The 19,498-nt window shown below is 50.3% G+C and overlaps 1 protein-coding gene across 2 annotated transcripts in view; it reads right to left on the bottom strand.

Moving 5' to 3' along the window:
• LOC138532682 (flavin-containing monooxygenase 5-like) overlaps positions 1-19,498 on the bottom strand; it is a 580,037-nt gene that overhangs the window by 225,669 nt on the left and 334,870 nt on the right. The gene's annotated exons all lie outside the window — the stretch shown is intronic.

Raw genomic sequence — 19,498 nt, 5'->3', positions numbered from 1 at the left:
GAAATGTAGGCAGGATGCAGTGATCACCAAGGAGTCCTCAAGTACAAAAGGTAAGTATGCTTTATTGTTGCTTTAGTGTACAGGCTATAAGTAAATATGGGAGAGCATAGGTACAGACATCTTTCTCATTGTATCTCCCATCCTGAATACCCAAATGTCCTCTCTGGAACCCTGAAGGAACCCAGGGTTCTATCACCAACTAAGATTCCATGGCTTGCATTGCATAAGGCAATGTAAGCCCCACACTACACCAATGCATGAAACTCTGTGTGTTCTCTCCACTGAATAAAAACCAACCCTATCCTTCCAACGGCTACTAATAGCCCACCATTAACATTACCAACATAACCATCATTGCTGTGATACCAAGGAGACAAAGAAGAGCAACCAACAGATGGAAAAAATAAATAAACAGACAGGACCTCAACCTAATACCAAATCATCAGCTCTGACCAGCTGAACATAGGTATGCAAAAACAATATTGGTTGACCAAGAACCACTCTGGCCCTGTAATATCTGCAAGTCACCTTAGTGACAGCCATTCACACGAAATAGAGGTGAACCTGCAAACAGGTAAAGATATACCTGCACACCTTACCTGCAAGGACGCAAGACCAATCTCTAGTTAAATGAAGGTGGCACACATTCACGCAACATAAGAAGTTGCACAGACAGCATGCAATTCATGTACAACAAATTATTGACACATTTCCCAGAAAGATGTTGTAACTATAGACAATATAACCACGAGAAGTGTGGGAGGCGTCCCTATCCACACTAAACTACCACTTGCTATGTGGATCCGGATATTAACATTAGTGCACATAACATTTTAAAGACACTAACACTCATGCCGGCATACTTGACAATCACCCAAACAATCCACTCGCAAGTAAATGCAGCGCTAGCCACACAACAGGCACCAGCAATGCATTGAGTGCTGTACAATAGGCTTACACTGAACACCATCGTTGTGCATGAATACTCCACACACTGAGAGATCACTCAGACAGCATTAGTTACGACAAACGAATGACAACTGTGAACCATTGCACATTGTCGCATTTGAATAAAATAGAACATGAAGTCCTTGTAGAGTCAGTACATACCTCTGGAAATCCTCAAACCGTTAAACACTACAGTGAGACCAAGTACATCATGGTGCAGCAGCTCATTCACCCAGAATACCAACCAAAGGCTCCATGCAAAACAATAGGCATGCCTGACTATTAGGTTAGCTAAAAATACATAACTCAAATGGTGCTTAATGTTAGTTTCGAAGCTCCAGGCCACCCATTCATACACACTCCGGTACATACACGCAATGACACGCAGACACGTCTGTGCACTTCACAGTTCCGGCGGCTACTGCAGCCCACGGGGTCCGTTTTATTCAATGAGCATGCGCGAGCACATGTGTTTCAATACGCAACACTTAACATCATACCTCGTAACAGTCATTGGGGTCATTACGAGATTCGCAGTAATGGAGAAACGATGCCGGTAAGGGAATAACGGCACCGCATACCGCTCCGGCCTATTACGAGCCAACAACCTGGTATTAGCGCCACCGCTGAGACCTTGCACCTCCTTACCGGCACGCGTGCGGGCACACAGCCCTTGGGGCCATAAATACCGGGATGCCGCTAACAGGAGGACATCACAAGCCACGCGGACATGCATTTACCGGAATCCCAAAGGCATTAATAGGGGATACCGCTAATAGCAATGTGCTGTGTTCCCAACTGCCACAGGTGCACACAATCAGCACAAGTGGAAGCAACGGAGTCTGGCCCAGCACAAAAGGATCACACCCACACACCACACCCCTTCCCACACCAAAATGATCCCACTTGTAGTTGCGATATTGGGGCTGAAGGACATGCTTGCATTGCTACACCATGAGCAACAACTACAACAGGCACTACAGAGGAGATGCAGGAGGAGAAGGAGGGTAAGACAGGCCCAGCAAGTCCCAACAGTGCAGCCAGTGGTACCACGCAGGCAGCCTCCAATCCCTTGCATCAGAGCCAGTCCTTTCAACATAACCCCTGAGCAGATCCACACCCTGTACCGCCTGGACCGGGACACCATCACCACCATTGTGGACATGATACACGACATTGTCAGCCTGATTGAAATACGCACCGCCATCCCCCCTCTACTGAAGGTAGTGTCTGTGCTCCACTACCTGGCCACAGGTACCTACCAGCAGACAGTGGGTCAGATGCATGGCATATCACAACCTTTTTTTTCACGCATGCTGAACCAAGTGCTGGATGCCCTTCTGAAGCACTCAAGCGACTACATATCTCTACCACGGACTGCCCAGGAGATCTTTGACACTAAAATTGGCTTCCATGCACTGGCAGGCAGTTCCAATTGTATCAGTGCCCTCAACTGCACCCATGTGGAATTGGTGGTCCCACATGCCATGGAGGTGGCATACTGCAATCGTAAACTATACCACTCCGTCAATGTGCACATGGTATGTGGCTCGAGCAAGTTCATCACCCATTGTTGTGCCCGATATCCCGGATCAACTCATGATGCAATGGTCCTGCGGAACTCCACGATACCATGCTACATGGAGCGACATGCTGAATGACGTGCCTGGCTGCTTGGTAAGTTGCATAACATGCAGATGGCAGTGTAATGGGATGGGGTGGTGACAAGACAATGCCCATACTGCAAAACACTGTGTCCCAAAGCATCCCAAACTGAACATGGCACCTAAACCTCATAGAAATGATGGAAACTGAACACCACTGCACATCATCAGACCGTACCCTCTGTAACACAATGCAGCAACATGCCGTGAGTATGCACAATGTAAAAGACTGCATCAAAACACAACACAGGACATGCATCCATGAGTGCACACAAATCAATCCCACCAAGGGAATACACTGATTGTCACTGGGCCACCACCACTGTACCGCTGCATGTCCACATGGGAATATTAAGCGATGAATGACAAATCATGATGAAACTTGTGCCAGTGCTGCTAGTAGTAATCCATAAGATTCAATCCAAATCACATAGATGATAGTAAATACAGTGGTAGGCATCCACAGTGCATGGACACCAGCAAGGAAATGGACACCCTGCATCATCTGGACGACGCAACCCACACCTGTAGACCATGGAACAGCACACATTGTGCCAAATTAAAATGTGTGCATACATCCAGGGACATGTGCACGTGAACAACAAATATTTGCAGGCATGAGAGTGATAAGTACAGGTGTCAAGGTAGGAATTGACTCACACATACCTTCTTTTGCCCCCATGCATGTGATGCTGGCTATCCCTTGAAGCCGTGGCACCTCACCCCTGTCCGGAACCCGCAGAACAGGCACGAAGAGGACTACAATCGTGCCCATACCCGTACCCGTGTAGTGATCGAGCAGACCTTTGGCCTGTTGAAGGCACGGTTTCGCTGCCTCAGCAGGTCGGGTGGGGCAATCCTGTACGGGCATGAGAAGGTGGCCAAGATCATCATGGCATGCGCCATGCTGCACGACATGTGCATCCGATGGAACGTGCCTCTGCCCCCTGACATTGGACAGCAACCACCAGGTGAGGATGAAGGTGATCAAGAAGACGGGGTTGTACATCAGCCAGGTGGCGATGCACAGGAGGGATGTGCTGTGTGCCTGTCTGTGATAGGCCAATATTTCTAAGACACATGGATGCAGAGGGTGCCATGGATGTGGGACTCTGGGCACTGGGTGTGGGGGTACATGGACACTGTGCACTGTAAATCAATAAAGCACACATACACAATAAGCAATGTCCAGTCATGTGATTTTTTTGTGCACAAAGGGTGTATTTAACATATGATATGTACAAAGTGTAATTTCCCTCCAACTCCCCCACACACGCCCTCCCCCCACAGCTTCCCCACACACCGCCTCCCTCTTCCCCCTACAACTCCCCCACACACCCTCTCCCCCTCCCCCCACAACTCCCCCACACACCCCCTCCGCCTCCCCTACAACTCCCCCACACATGGTGTGCAATAGTATGCAACAAGGGCCTTATTTAGTCCGCACTTGAAGGCTGCCATGCTACTTGTGTCCTCTGTCGGCCTCCAGGGGCTGGATGTCAGTGCACCTTGTGGTGCGTGCAGACCGACGCAGGGGGCTGGTCTGGGTGGAGCTGGCCAATGACGCCGTGCCAGCATGCTCCACTGTCGGGGCTGGACGCTGAGCCTCTAAGGCATCGGCAATCCTGGACAGGACCTGCCTCACTGCTGTGAGCTCCTCACATATGCGCCTGGTGCTTATTTCAATGGCCCCAGTCATCGCTGCAGTGTTCTCACTGGCCTCCTGCCTGGTCAGGGCACCATCAGAAACATACTGTTTCATGAGCCCTGTCAGCTCCTGCTGGCGCCCCTCCATTTGTGCCATGCGCCACTCCCCATCCCGGATGCCCGTTGAGGTGGATGGGACATCTGCTGTTGGGCCCAATGCAGGTGTGTCCTCGGTGGGGTTTCATGCCTCTGGTATTGCCTCTCCTCGTGACTGGTTGGGTGTGGCGCTCTTGGGGGTGCTCTGTGGGGTGTGCTGGGGTGTTTGTCCAGGGCTGAGTGTGCCACATCCATGGACAGGGTGTCATCCTCGGGAACACATACCTCGGCCTGGCTCTGTCCTTCATCGCCACTCTGGGGTGCTGTGGCAGCTGCCTCTCCTATGGAGCTGTTTGCAGCAGACATGGTCCCATCTGGCACTGGCTCGGGATCAGTGGATTCCACTACTTAGCCACTGTTGGTTTTGTGGCAGTACTTTTCCGCCCATGTGCCTTGCCATCCAGTGTTGCCTTTGCCTTGGGTGGCTGTTGTTCCTTGGCAAGGCCCTTGGATGTGGTTGGCCTGTTGCTGTCGTCCCTGCCCCTGGTCTTTTTGGTTGGTGTTGTGGCCTGTGCAGCTGTGTCCTCAGCATTGCCGTCAGAATCTGAGCTTCTGAGGGACCGAGAGAGGGACAGCATCAGTGATGGTTGTACAGGCATCATGCATAAATTGGTATTAGTGTAGTTGTACGCGCGTGATGATTTTTGGAGTTGTGACATACAGGTTGCTTGCTATATGGGGAGGTTATTCAGGAATATGTCTGGTGCACACGTGGTAGGTGGTGTATGCTGTGTGACATGCCTTTGTGTTGTGGACTTTGTGCAGTGTGACACATGCCGTTTCGCTGTTTGTGGGGTGTGTCTCAGGTATGGCACTGCCATGCTGCATGCATGTTGATGTGACAGTGCTGGGGACAGCATCTAGGCAAGGATGTGTCCATGTGTGTGTGATGGCCCATGCATTGGCTTACGTCACTGTCGCAATTGTGGCCCATCATCATGCTTTGCATTCCAGTAGTTTGTGTGGACACTCACCTCCATCAGCCGATGATGGGACTCCTAGCTCCATGTCTCCCACTCCCTCGATGGCCTCCATGCCAATTCTGTTGGCACATGTTTCCTCCCATCGTGTGAGCTTTATGGGGGAGTTGGTCCCACCGCCTGTAGCCAGACCCTGGCTCCGATTCACAGAGAGGATATTGAATACACAGAGGCGCAGGTCATCCCACCTTTTTTTAACATCTTTCATGGTGCAGGGTGTGGTGCCGACCGCATTGACCTTTTGGGCCACTTCCTCCCATATTTCTTTTTTCTTTAGCTGGGCAGGTCGCCTGAGGTCTGAGGCAAAGACAACATCTCCATTCTCAGCCAGACTGTCTGCCAGCATATTTAACTCGTCCTCCGAGAAGCGCACCTTTCGCTGGCGGGATGCACCTTTTTTAATAGCCTTAGGCATAGTGCTGGTGATGTAGCTAAAGATGTGGCTGGTGGCTAGTGGTGTGTGGTTCCAAGTCCTGTGTCTCGAGGATTGCAATGGATTGTGTTTTTCTTTTTTTTTTTTTTTAAATTCGTTTTTATTGGGTTTTGAACATTAACAATTCTCGCATTAAGGCAGAACAGAAAAAGGTTACATATGTGAGCACAAGAGATACATATTAGCAACACGCTTTTTCACATCTCGTGTTAACATCAGTAAATGGTGCTTAATACTAATAATGCTGAGACATTAAGCAGAACCTTTCTCATTCCTCACGTATATAAACATCACTCGCCCTCCCCCCACCCTCCCCCCCGGGAATGAGAGTCCTGTCGCGTAGGGGTTGAGGTATCATGGTAAAGCGCGTATCTTCAGGGGCTGAGATTTATGTAGTAAGATGCATTCAAGGGGTCGCCATGGGGGGGACATATTTTGGTCCTGTGAGTGGTGTCCCTGGCAACGAAGCGGAAGAAGGCCTGAGCCAGGTGGGGGGAGACCTTACACGGGAAACAGGGAGTCAGGTACGTCTCCATCAAGGTGGGGGCGCTTCATCGTCCAGTGGTGTGTGTTTGTTAGATGTGTGTGTATTTAAGAATTCCGACCATAGGAGCTCACATTGTGTCGCCCTACCATGTAGGGATGCGGTGATTTTCTCCATGGTACATATGTTCAGTACCACATTAACCCACTCCTTCTTAGTCGGGGTCGTGGATGATTTCCAGTTAGTCGCAATTAGAGCTCGCGCTGCCAATAACAGATGGGGGGTTATGCCCCGGACCCTCATCCATCATCGTCTATTCTCTAGAGGCTAAACAGGACCAGATGTGGGTCAGCAGTTCTATGTATCCCGTCCATGTGTCTGATCCACCCCAGGACCTCGTCCCAGAAAATCTTAATCTTGGGGCATCCCCACCACATGTGCCAATAGTCAGCTACCTGCCCACAGTCACGCCAACAGGTAGGGGAGGAGGATTGGTACATCTTGGATAATTTATACGGGTCATATTGCCAGCGGTGCAAAAGTTTAATGGAGTGGAGCTTATATTGACATGATATGGAGGTACGTGTAGCCATAACACACATTTTGTCCCACTCGTCATCCTCTATTTCTGGCCCCATATCGGTCTCCCATCGCTTTCTGAGTTTATGCGTGGACCCTCTACCCCCCTCGAGAATGAGTTTGTACATGAGGGAAATTAGGCCCTTCCTATCGGTCTTGGAGTCTAGCATTTTCTCAAAGGGGGTGAGCTCTCGACTCAATTTTTCAATCCATGCTGCTTGTGTCAGTATCCCTTTGATTTGTAAGTAGTGGAAAGTGGACAGCACTCCGATGTTTAGAGCTTCGGTTAGTTCTGGGAGAGTAATGAAAGAGTCACTGCGGAGAAGCTGGCCCACCCTCTCCAGGCCCGCCTCATACCATGCCTGAAATCTGTCAACATTGGGGATGTGGTTGTTGATGCCCGGAGACCATAGGTGACTCAATGGAGAGGGCCATGTTGTGATTCCCTTCATTCCTGGGCCCTCCCTCCATATATCCCATATAGTGGCAAAGAGTGGGTGTTCCCTCGTTTTCCTTAACACCGTCTTCCTCGGAGCCCATATCCATTCCCCAAGTGTCGCTGGGTCTAAGTAGTGATTGTCCATTGCTATCCACTGTGGCTCTTTGTGGCTGCGTAGGTGAGGGACAAACACTCGCAGCTGGGCTGCGGCATAGTATACTTTGATGTCAGGGAGGCCCACCCCACCTTTATCTTTGGGCAGAGTCAACGTGGTATAGGCGATCCTGGCCTTTTTTCCTTGCCACAAGAATTTCAGGATCTCCCTCTTAACCTGTGTAAAGTATTGTTCGGGTATTTTGATAGGGAGCATCTGAAAGGGATAGAGAAACCTCAGGAGACAGGTCATTTTTATGGCATTCAGCCTGCCAAGCCATGAGATCGTCAGTTTATCCCATCTGGCCAGGTCCGCACGAAGTTTGATAAGAAGCTGGGGGAAATTCGCTTCGTATAGGGAATCTAATCGTTTTGTGACATGTATCCCCAAGTATTGCATTGTATTATGCTCGATCGTCAGTCCCAGAGAGGAGTATTTTGCGACATTTGCTTCTGCATCTCCCTGAAGGGGGAAGAGCGTGGATTTGGCGCGGTTGATCTTAAACCCCGATAGGCGACCGTAGTCTTCTAAGAGGGAGATGGCTCGGGGGACAGATCTCTCAGGGTTGACCACGTGTAAGAGTATGTCGTCGGCATACAAGGCCAGCTTGTATTTTGTGAGTCCTACGTGGATCCCTTCTATGCCAGCGTCCCTTCTGATATTGTGTGCCAACGGTTCAAGCGATAGGGCAAAGAGAATGGCTGACAGGGGGCATCCCTGTCTGGTGCCCCGCGCCAGTCGAAACCACCTCGAGTATTCCCCGTTCACAAATACTGAGGCTGTAGGTGACGAGTAAATTGCCTGAATTCCTTTCCGAAGGTTAGGGCCCAATCTGAATTTCTGAAGAGCCTCCAATAGGAAGTCCCACTCTACCCTGTCGAACGCTTTTTCTGTGTCGATGGAAAACAGTGCAGGGTCAGTGTTTAGGCTGTGAGAGGCATGCACTAAATGTAATGTCTTGCGCATGGTATCTGCGCCCTGACGGCCAAGTATAAAACCTACTTGATCGGGGTGAATAAGGCGGGGCAAAAAGGGTTCAATCCTAGCCGCTAGGACCCTAGAGTATATTTTGGCATCTATGTTAATCAAAGAAATGGGACGGTAGGATCCACATTTTTTAGGGTCTTTTCCCTCTTTCAGGATAACCGCTATGAGTGCCTTGGCAAATGAGTCCGGGGGGTTCCCCGTTTCTAGGATTTGATTAAATAGATCAACAAGAAAGGGCGTGAGTTGTGGGGCGAATGTCTTGTAGAAACCTGCTGTATACCCATCTTCTCCCGGGGATTTGCCTAACGTGAGTCTCTTAATGGCTTCCTGGATCTCTTCCCCCGATATAGGGGCATCTATGGTTTCTGATTCAGTGCGTGTCAGTGTGGGCATGTCGATATCGTCTAGATAGGATCGAATACTAGATATATCTGGGTCCTCCTCCGGAGTGTACAGAGCTTCATAATAGTCTGCAAAGACTTCCGGGATAGAGGATCGATTCGTTTCCGAGCCGGGTCCTCCGTCGCATATTTCCTGCACCCTGCGTTCCGCCTGTTGGGCACGTAATCTGGCCACCAACAGCGCGTCCGCTTTGTCCCCCTTCTCGTAATATTTTTGCTTCAAGAGGAGGAGTTTACGGGCTACTTGTTCATGTTCTAGAAGGCGCAACTCTTCTCTCTTTTTCTTGGCTTCTACAACTTTTTCGGGGTCAATAACATCCCCCTCCCTCACGTCCCTCTCCAGTTGGGTAATTTCCTTGCGGAGTTTATTTTCAATTAAGGACCTCTCTCTTTTTTTGTTGGCACCCTCTCTCATGAGAATTCCCCTCCACGTTGCCTTACCAGCTTCCCAGACTCCCTGTTTGGAAACCTCCCCAGTGTCATTTAATCGAAAATATTCCTCAATTTCAGTTTCCATCTCTAGCTTGAAAACGGGATCCTTCCATAACGTCTCATTACACCTCCATCGTCCGCATCTAACGGGCAGGGACCCCCAATCTAAGTCAACGATCACCATATCGTGGTCCAACCATGAGATCGTCGTGATCTCAGAATGTGAGGCTGTGTCATATTGGTCTCTTGAGGAATAGAGGTAATCAATGCGAGTGAGCGTGTTGTGCGGCGCTGAGAAAAAGGTGTACTCCCTCCCCATAGGGTGCATACATCGCCACACATCAACCAGACCATACAATTCCATCAGTGTTTTGAATTGGGCGTGATCTCCACCAAATTTATCCCGCATTTCAGGGTTACCAGGATGCCAATCTACCTCAGGGTCAGTCCACAAGTTGAAATCTCCACCAAGGACGACATGCCCCGTCGCCTCTAGCATGTTTTTGGGGATCGTCTTGGAAAGGAACCTGAGCTGCCCCACATTGGGGGAGTAAATCATGGCTATGGTGATAGATACCTTCCCAATGGTCCCTGCAACCAGGAGGGCTCGCCCCTCCGCATCTGACCAGACCTTCGTGGCCTTAAAGTCTATCCCCTTTTTGATGAGTATTCCCACCCCTCCCTTCTTCAGTGGCCCAGAGCCCCAGAACTCCAACCCGGATCGTCTTCCCAGAATAACTCTTTCCTCACCTCTCATGTACTTGGTCTCTTGTAAAAAAAACTACATCCATTTTTGACCTTCGGAATTCTCTAAGGACAAGTGATCTCTTCGTGGGTGAATTAAGACCTTTAACGTTCAGCGTTCCCACCCTCATGGCACCCCTGCAGCATGAATCAGCGGTCATGACAAGAGCTGTCTGTGTGCCCGTATGAACTCCTTGACCATTTCAATCGCTCCCCTTGATATGCAAACAACCATGCAACCACTCTCCCTTGTAGAACTTTAAATTGTATCTTTAGTATGACACGTATCCCTATCTCTCCTCCCCGCCCACCCCCGCCCCTCCCTCCCTGAGTTCGGTGGCGTCTGATTGGGTCCAGTTGGAAGCACTGGCCTGAAACCGAACCACTAGTGGAGACCGTTACCTCACGGTCCCCTTACACAATAAACATCAATGAATTACTAATGAGCCCCCTACAACCTCTCCCCCAGAGTGTGCATATTGATGCATTGTAAGCGGGAGAGATAAACACAATCCCCCAACATTCTCCCTTAAATCCCTCATATTAGCGTTCAATTCATTTGGATTATACCATTTCCGTCCAGTGTCAACTGCCCCCTTCCGGGGAGCCATTTCCCCTACGATATTTTCTCGAGCCTTTCACCTTCCTTCTTTTCGGACCCTGTGTCTACCATTCCCCCTCTTTCCTGGGGGGCAGGTCACAAGAACCCTCCTGGTCGTGCGGGCCTAGTAGATCTGCAATGCAAGCCTTTATGTCCTGTTCAGAGTTTAGTCTGATTCTCGTGCCCTCATGCTCAAAGGAAAGAGAGAAGGGGTATCCCCATCTGTAGCACGTGTCGCGGGATTTGAGCCATGTGGTAAGTGGTTTGCACATCTTTCTCAAGGCCAAGGTCAGGAAGGAAAGGTCCTGGTAGATGGTTATTTGAGCTCCACACAAAGTGATGGTGCCTCCGCTCCTCGCCTTTTCCAACACTGTCATCCTGTCCTGGTAACTGTGGAATCGCGCCAGGACAGATCGCGGGCCTCCAGGCGGCCCCCCCGCTCTGTGAATGCGCTCTGTCTTGGGTTTGTCAATATTATCGTCGGCGACAAGGAGCTTGATAATGTCATGTAGGGTTGATTTCAGGTCCTCTTCTGTTTCCCCCTCTTTCTCCGGAATCCCGAAAAAGCGCAAGTTATTCCTCCTTTCCCGATTTTCCAAATCGTCCATCTTGAGTTTACACTCCTGCTCTCTCCGTTCCAGCTCAGTTATTCTGAGATTCAGCTGCGTTTCGAGGACGTCAATGGAGGCCTGATTGTTCTCAACTCCCTCGACCCTATCCTCTATACTGTCGAGGCGCTGCGTGAGTTTGTCAATTTTCCCCCCAATGTTGGCCCCCATGTTCCTTATTTCTGCAAGCAATCCTGCAATGTCACCTTTGGTAGCAGCGGTATCAGTGTCGGTGGCAGGAGTTGGTGGGGTCGCCATGTTGGGGTTATCGCCGGGTCGTGGCGGGGAACTGTAAGCATAGACGGCTAATTTCTGTTGGAGGTTCATCCACCTGTTACCTTCCGTACTAGGCCTTGGACGACGGGGATGTTAGGATATTCGTTGCCACAGAGGAGGCACACGCCCCTTCCCTTTATGATGCCTCTGTTATGTTTTCCAAGCGGGTGAAACCGCCTCAGGGGGCCTTTCCCTCTGTGGTATAAGGCAATCTTTTAATGGAGCTTAGACGAGGTAGTCCAATCGTGATGGCAGCCTTGGGCCGTATCAGGGGCAGCTCCGGGCAGCTCCGGGCTATTACACGACCATCTCTTGGTGGTGGCTCGCAGTTTGTGTGGGGGAAGTCACTTTTAGTGTAGCCGGTGCCGTGAGATCGTCATAGGGGGAGATCAGAGTCCCCGTGCACTCCGGGGGACCAGGGCAGACTCTTCTAGATCGTTCGTGCAGCCCTCACGTGGAACCGCTGATACTAGCGGGGTAAATATCACAAAGCTTGTACGGTGGGGGGGCGGCAGTCCCCACTTATCTGCCTTCCGCCGTTTGGGCCAGTAACCTCCACAAAGCCCGGGACGGGTGCAGCCGGGGTGGTGAGGGTCTTGGGACCACGTGAAACGGGGCTTGTGGTTTTCGCGCGCTATACGCGACTAGTCCCGAGCGTGGTGCGATGGATCTAGCCATCGATCCCGTAGGGGCCCAGCTCAAGTCGCGGGCGACGGGCGAGGTCGCAGCCGAGGCCGCTGTAGAGTTCGGGGACCGCCGTACGAGAGCAGGCAGCGGGAGGAGGGTCAATGGGAGGCACTTACTTCTACTACCGTCCTCGGGGGAGCGGCAGCGCCTCGCCCATCGGCCACCGGGCCGCGTCCCTCTCCGGAATCGAGCCGCCAAGTTCAAAAGGCGGGACTCTCCGAGGGCTCACACCACTTCTACCGTTGAAGGGTGCTGCTGTGTCACTCGGCGGACTCTCGCATCTCTCCTATGCGGGCAGCGGTGCGGGAACGTAGGGAAGGCAGCTTCCGGGCCATGCTTCACAGAGTACGGGCGCACTGCTGACTCTGTCGAAGTCTGGGCAGGGCCGAGGCCGGCTCAGAGTTTGCCGATGGATATCTAAGGGAAGCCGGGTCCGTTTTCCCTCGGGTTTTCTGCCGCAGGTGGGGGCGGCCTTTCCACGCCTCCTCCACAATTTCCAACTCCGGGGGGGGGTCCAAAAGCGGGGGCTCATTTCGCCTTTGGGGACCTCGGGACGGGAGCTCACGCAGGAGAGGTCCTCATCTGCGCGCCCCCTGGTGGCCACTGGATTGTGTTTTTCAAGATGGCCACCGTTGCAATTCCCGTTCCTGCGCGATGATGTTACTTCCGGTTCCGGTACCGGGCCCAGTATTGCCGGGTGCATTATTTAGGGGTGGCCGAAGGCAGAGAAGGTGTCATTGCTTTGCATGATGCCGCTAACGGGGTTTTAGGGTAATTTGCGACATGCCGGTACAGACGATACCGGCATGCCGCTACGCGCGTGCACGCATTCTCGTAATCGTCTGCTGTTAGCGGCATCAGTGCTACCCGGACACGGTATTGCCTCCATGCCGATAAAGGTTGGTTTTTACTGCGAATCTCGTAATGAGGCCCATTAACTTTAGAAAGTCCTAAGAGTCCTTGTAGCATTACGCTACTTAGTCCTAGAAATCTTCAAGACTATTAAATCTAGCATAATCCCAGATGCTAAATGCATTTGAAATATTTAACTTTTCACTCTAATATATCACTAAAATGCAACTAGTGCAGACATCATTTACACAACTTAAAACCATCCCTTTTAGTGCAAGGCCGCTTAGCTGCTAAAAGAGATAAGTACACCCACAAAAGCAAAATAAGCCTTTCATCTCAAATTGGATTTAGAATTAATATCATGTTTTAATAGCCAAAAAGGGGATTAATTCTTCAAGAAACAAGCAGAGAACTACAATTCTAAAGAGTAACTCTCCTATGAAGGAAGTTCCTACAGTGGACAAAAGAAATCACCATGCCAAACAGTTGCTAAAAGCGGCATTGAAACTGCAAGTCCATGGCAGTGCCTTGCCAACAGCACACCACCACAATTGCTTGCTTGTCAGTTATTTGTTCTTACTCGATCACACTACAGAAATCATGAGGAAGTAATTACGAACAAACGTGCAACAGCTACAAGCATTTGTGCTCTGCACTGAGCATGGTATGCTTCCTTATTGGAGCCCACAGAAAACCAAAATTCGTCGGTAGACCTGCATTCAGGAGGCCGCCATAACATTCTCCTGGCTGACAAACACAAAACTCAGCGCCAAATCTAAGAGCGCACGTCCTCATAATGTGCAACGTGAGCAGGTCCTTTCCTTTAACCCATAGGCATCGGGCACTGAAATGATTACTGCTACGTTGGTGGAACACCTGGGGATTCCACAGTCGCTGTATGCCATTGCCCCAGTGCCGTGGCATGACATCATTACAGGACCCATGGATGGCGACTTGAGCAGAGTTTCGATGTGCCAGCCAGAGCAACCGTCAACACTGGCCGGAGCGGCACTGCAGAAGGCATAGGCCTGCCAGAGGGATGACGTCCACAGCAGAAATCGATCAAAAACGGTAAGAGAAAAGACATTGCAGCACTTTCCTGCTCAAGGTGGGCCAGAGATAAACAGTCCACTGGGACAAAACACTTGCACTTGTACCATTGCCTGGATGCATGGTAAAGGGAGGGACCTCACCCCAGATGTCCAGCTCTCATAGCTCCAAACGCACACCTTAATATGAGCAATAGGCACATTCCTCTGGCAGCAACCCTCTGACAAGTAGCTGGGTAGTGTTGTGGGCTGCCTCCGGTATCCGGGGCAGCCCCCTGATGGCGTCGGAATCACCCGACCTGGTAGACTCGTCGGGGGGCAACCAGCGACTCGAATGTAGGGGTACACCCTATGGTGCCCGGGGTCACCGGGCGCAATCTTCACAGTGTGGGGGGGTCCACCCCCACCAGTTACCCACAGCCGCGGCTCCGAGGACACTCGGACCGCGCCGCACACTAGGCCACGACCACGTGGAAGATACACAGGACACAAGAACACAGACCCAAGTTGCCACTTCCTGGGGCTCTGCTGCTCTGCCCTTGCAGCGCCAGCAGAGCCCCTTTTATTAAGTGAGCGTCATGACACAGTCACGACGCTCACGTCAAATCAGAACACTAGACCACCACACAACATCGAGCATACCCAGCAGTCCATGTAGCTGACCCTGAGTGGCATCTTCTTCAGCCTGCTCTACCCTGGGGTCCCCGGGTGGCACTTCCCTAGCCCAAGGCAGCAAACTCTCAGTCCTGGACAGGCCTCTTTGCTCTGGATAGCAGTTTCTTGGGCCTGCCAGACAACTACTTCACTCTGAGAGGTTACAGTTTAGCCCTGGGTGGTGGATCTCTTGATCCGGGGTCTCCAATCCTTTTTCCTGAACCCCCGCAGTAGGTAATACTTGCCTCATTGTTTCTCTTCAGCTCCTGTTCTCCGTGGGTCCAGTTGCTGACCAGTTTGTTGCCAGTGTTGCAATCTAAGACTGCAGGTACATTCACACAGGTTCCTTTATTCACGATGACACAAGTAGATGACTCCATTGAAGGGGCAAAGCCCCAGAGGAGAACAGAGCCCCAGGGAGGTCCCACTGCCTCCCACCACCCAGGCTAGCTAACACCAACTGCCTCAGATAGAATCCTTATTCACAAGCAAACATTCCAGACACTCAGGAGCATTCTCACAATGACACCATTCACTCAAGTAACAGATTTCTAAAGCACAAAAATACCCTGTAGAAAGGTCTGTCCAGGTAATAACATTTATCATGGTTATTTTACTCTTGATGCCCAGTAAATAAATGGCATGCTACAGTAGGAAATTATAGTTAAACTGGCTGTACCAAAATATGCCAGTCTAGCTATGTAATAACACATATCTTACTTGCTTTATCATAGATGGCAAGTAATAAATGCCATGCCACAGTAAGAAATTATAGCAAGACTGGTGGCCACGCAACATGCCAGTCTAGCCATGTAATAACACATATCTTGCTTTCTTTATCATAGATGGCCAGTAAAAAAATGCAGTGCCCAGGTAAGATGATATAGCTAGACTGACCACATCAAAATGCCAGTTTAGTCACATAATAAAACTTATAATGTTTTCTTTACCCTTGATGCACAGTCAACTATCTATACTGTGCATCAAGGGTAAAGCAAACAAGAATGCCATGCCCATTGCCCACCCTTAAATTTAGCGGCTCTGCTCCCATGGTGGCAGCAGGGCTGTTAAATTTAGGGGAACTTCACACATACGGACACACATGCTCTCATACAACATACAAAAGCATTCATACATCAAACAACTCCTTGCATGCACACTTGCATAAAAACAAACACACCAACATACAGGCACATATACATACATACATACACATTTAATTAATAAAATACATATACAAACTTACCTTCTGACAATCTCAGCCCGCCCCATTCCCCCACGGAAGACCTATGGCCTGCCCCTCCTCTCTGCAGCATGAACACGCTGATTAGCAGGAGAGGCTTCTCTCCTGTCAATCAGCATGTTTACGCTGTAAGCACAATAATGGGAGGTCGAGGGCCAGACTTCTGAAGCTCCGCCTCCATCATAATTGCATGCTATGTTTGTTGTGGAGCCCAAAGGACTCTGCAAACAAACGCGAGGGGGCGGTACCCCCATCCATAACAACAATGTGCCACTGTTCAAGACCCCTTTGGACACGAGCAGCGACCCAGATCCAAGCAGATGATCCTGCCGGTAAACAGCAGGATGCAGTGGTAAACCAAAAAACGGTTCTAGAGTAGAGGGTTCAATCCAGCAGATGTGGGGAGCCATCAGGAGTATTCAGGAAGACCAGACTGGACCTCCAGTGGCAAAACATACAACTGGGATATGCCCAAGCCACTGCACTTAGCAAGTATTAACAAGTGAATGCTTTACACATGGCAGAAATGGTGGGATTCAGTGGGGAAACTACTTCAGCAGGTCGGAAAACTTGCCACAGCCAAGTTACAGGAAGAATTAAGAGAATGTGACAGGGGAAGGACAAAGCTTAATACCCTTACACAAAGGACCTGGCCAGAGACCGGCCAGCCTATCACTAAAAAGGGCTGAGGGTAGGCGGTCAGATGTCCAACCATTCTGGTTGGTCATAGGGACTGCAACCTAAAATAGTGTTTAAAAACTTTATTTATTCAATTTTACAATACCAAGATAACCTGAACATGGAGTCCCAGACGAACAATGACCCACCGCAAGTTTAAAGCATTGTACAAAGGCAACATACAATACAAGGGAGGCTGTCCACATTTACATGCAATACAGTTATTCCACAGCAGTAAGCGAATAATGTACATATGACACCCACACCCTGGGTGGACGGCATGCAATGGCATCGTCCGGATAAACTCCATATCGTGGCAATACACAATGTCCTTCAACCACAATTGCATGCTGGATGGGTGGCCTTTCCACCAGCACATGGCCACCCTTCTGCGGGCCATCACCAAGAGCAGGCCCAATAAGCGCCGGAGTACTCATGGCAAGTTCCCCGTAAACCCCAGGAGCGCCACCATAGGATAGTGAGTAAGCTATTACCCAATAATACTTGAGATCGGAGCCAGCACGTCCCCCAGTACTGGGAGATATGTGAAACTCCCAGGCCAGGTGGAGAAATCCCACCGAACTGAAGCCGCACCTGGCACATGAGTCGGGGGTGGACGAGAAATGTCTGTGAAGTTTTTCTGGGGTATGGTACACCTGGTGTAAGAAATTAAAATGGATCAACTTAAGTTTCCAATTCAAGGACACTTTTTGGGTTTGTCTCAGCAAATATTGCCAGTCTTCACTTGTGATATCCTTGCCAAGATACCTCTCCCAGTGCAGCTTCAGCGCCTCCCCTTCCGATGGGATGTCGGCTATGAAACCACCGTATCGGGGTGAACCCAGGTGGCCCTCCCCCTGTGACTGTATCAACCCATGCAGTATTGCCCAGATAGGAGGCTGCTGGGGAAACAAAGGGAAAGTTGCCTTAAAGACATTCTGTACCGAAAGTACAAAAATATATCCAGGAAAGAGGACTCATCCCTTCCCTTGCCTGTTGCAGTGAGAGAAAGTTGTCTTCTACAAAAAATAAAATTGCCAAAGGTAGTAACAGTTTTTCCACCCAATTTAAACAGGCCTTCTCATCCGTGATCGTCATACCAGCAACACGTATAACAGGAAGCAGCGGTGAAATTAGGTGTCAATACCCAGCATGCCTGCCAACTTCCGCCAAACCTCTCAGGTCAAACTTTTACTATGTGCGGGGATCCAATAACCAGCCCAGAGGCCCTAAGGATCATAGAGCATAGGAGGTTGGGGGTGACCAGCACCCTTCCCACCTGCACATGAGTCTGGGCAAAGTGCATAGAGTACCAATGCGCTAGATAGTGTGCCTGCGCCGCCCAATAATAGCGTTCCAGGTCCGGCAGGGCAAAGCCCCCTTTCTCATAGGGTTGCATCAGCATGGCATAAGCTACCCTGGCCTGTTTCCCAGCCCAGATTAAGTCCAGGATAATCCTAAAAAGCCAATAGACAGAAACAACGGGACGTTAAGGAATAGATAGAGGAGTTTAGGTAGAGTGATCATTTTGATAATGGAAATGCAGCCAAGCAAGGTGAGAGGGAGAGTGCGCCAGCTTGCCACTAGATCCTGAAGAGATCCAATGGCTCTTCTATAGTTATCCGGGAAAGATCGGGCTGGTCTTGTGGGATCTCCATCCCTAAATACCGAACTCCCGCGGGCTCTCACGTGAAGCCGAAATTATCTTCAAACGCCATTGGAAGCACCTCAAAACCTTCCTCTTTGCTTCTGCTTTCTCCCTCCCTCTCCCCTGCTAAATTCTTCACTGAAACTGCACTGAATCTGCAACTGGGCCACTCTCACCGACCTCGGTCCTGGGCCCAGCCACTCTCCACTTGCACTGCCTCCCTGGCAACCCCTGCACTGCGGGACTGTCTCTGTATCCCTACAGCCCCCCCTTCCCAGCACTTGTCTGCACTTACCTTGCACTTGCCACCAGTTGGCCCTATTTATTTATTTTATTCTACTTACTTGTACTGCACTTCCCCCCTTCCCCATGCACTTTTTCCCTTCCCCCTACCCCTGCACTTGCGCGATCTGAATGACACCTGGCCTAGTAGGATCGTTGTCTGTCTTTCCCTTGTTCCCCCCTCCCTGCCTCGTCGCGCCTTGAAACACTTGTGTATAGGCGGGTTACAAATGCCTTATCATATCATATCATTGTCCCATCTGTGAGTGGGAAGACAACTGATTTACTTTGACTGACCCTCAGTCCCGAAAACTCCCTGAACTTTACCACCTGGCGCATCATGGAGAACAAACTATGTGCAGGGTCCCTGAGTAATAAAGCTACATCATCCGTGTATAAAGAGATAATCGTTCTATGCAGACCCAGCTGTAACTCCAGCTAAATCTGCGGGAGCAGAGTGGCCGCCAAGGGCTCCATTGCAAGAGCAAAGAGGAGCGGAGACAATGGACAACCCTGCCTCATCCTGTGTCCCACGTTGATCATCTCGGAACGATGGAGCCCCACCACTCTCCTCACAGTCGGGCCGGCATACATAAGAGACGCCAAGGAAACAAATCGAGCCCAAAAGCAGAGTTTCTGGAGGATGGCCAATAGGCAGGGCCATTCGACCAAATCAAATACCTTCTCGGCATCCAACAGCAACGGGACCGCCTGGGACTCTGGTGCCAATGCAGATAAAACCCCAAAGAATTGCCTTAGGCCATAGGTCTTATTTCTGCCGGGTACAAACCTGGCATGGTCTGCTACCAACCTGGACATCAGGGAAAGGAGTCGGTTGGCCAACACCTTAGCAAAGATCTTATTATCCACAT

The sequence above is a fragment of the Ambystoma mexicanum genome, chromosome 1q (genome assembly GCF_040938575.1).
Source record: "Ambystoma mexicanum isolate Mex_15411 chromosome 1q, UKY_AmexF1_1, whole genome shotgun sequence".
Classification (NCBI taxonomy): domain Eukaryota; kingdom Metazoa; phylum Chordata; class Amphibia; order Caudata; family Ambystomatidae; genus Ambystoma; species Ambystoma mexicanum.
This window is presented reverse-complemented; position numbering and strand designations above follow the sequence as displayed.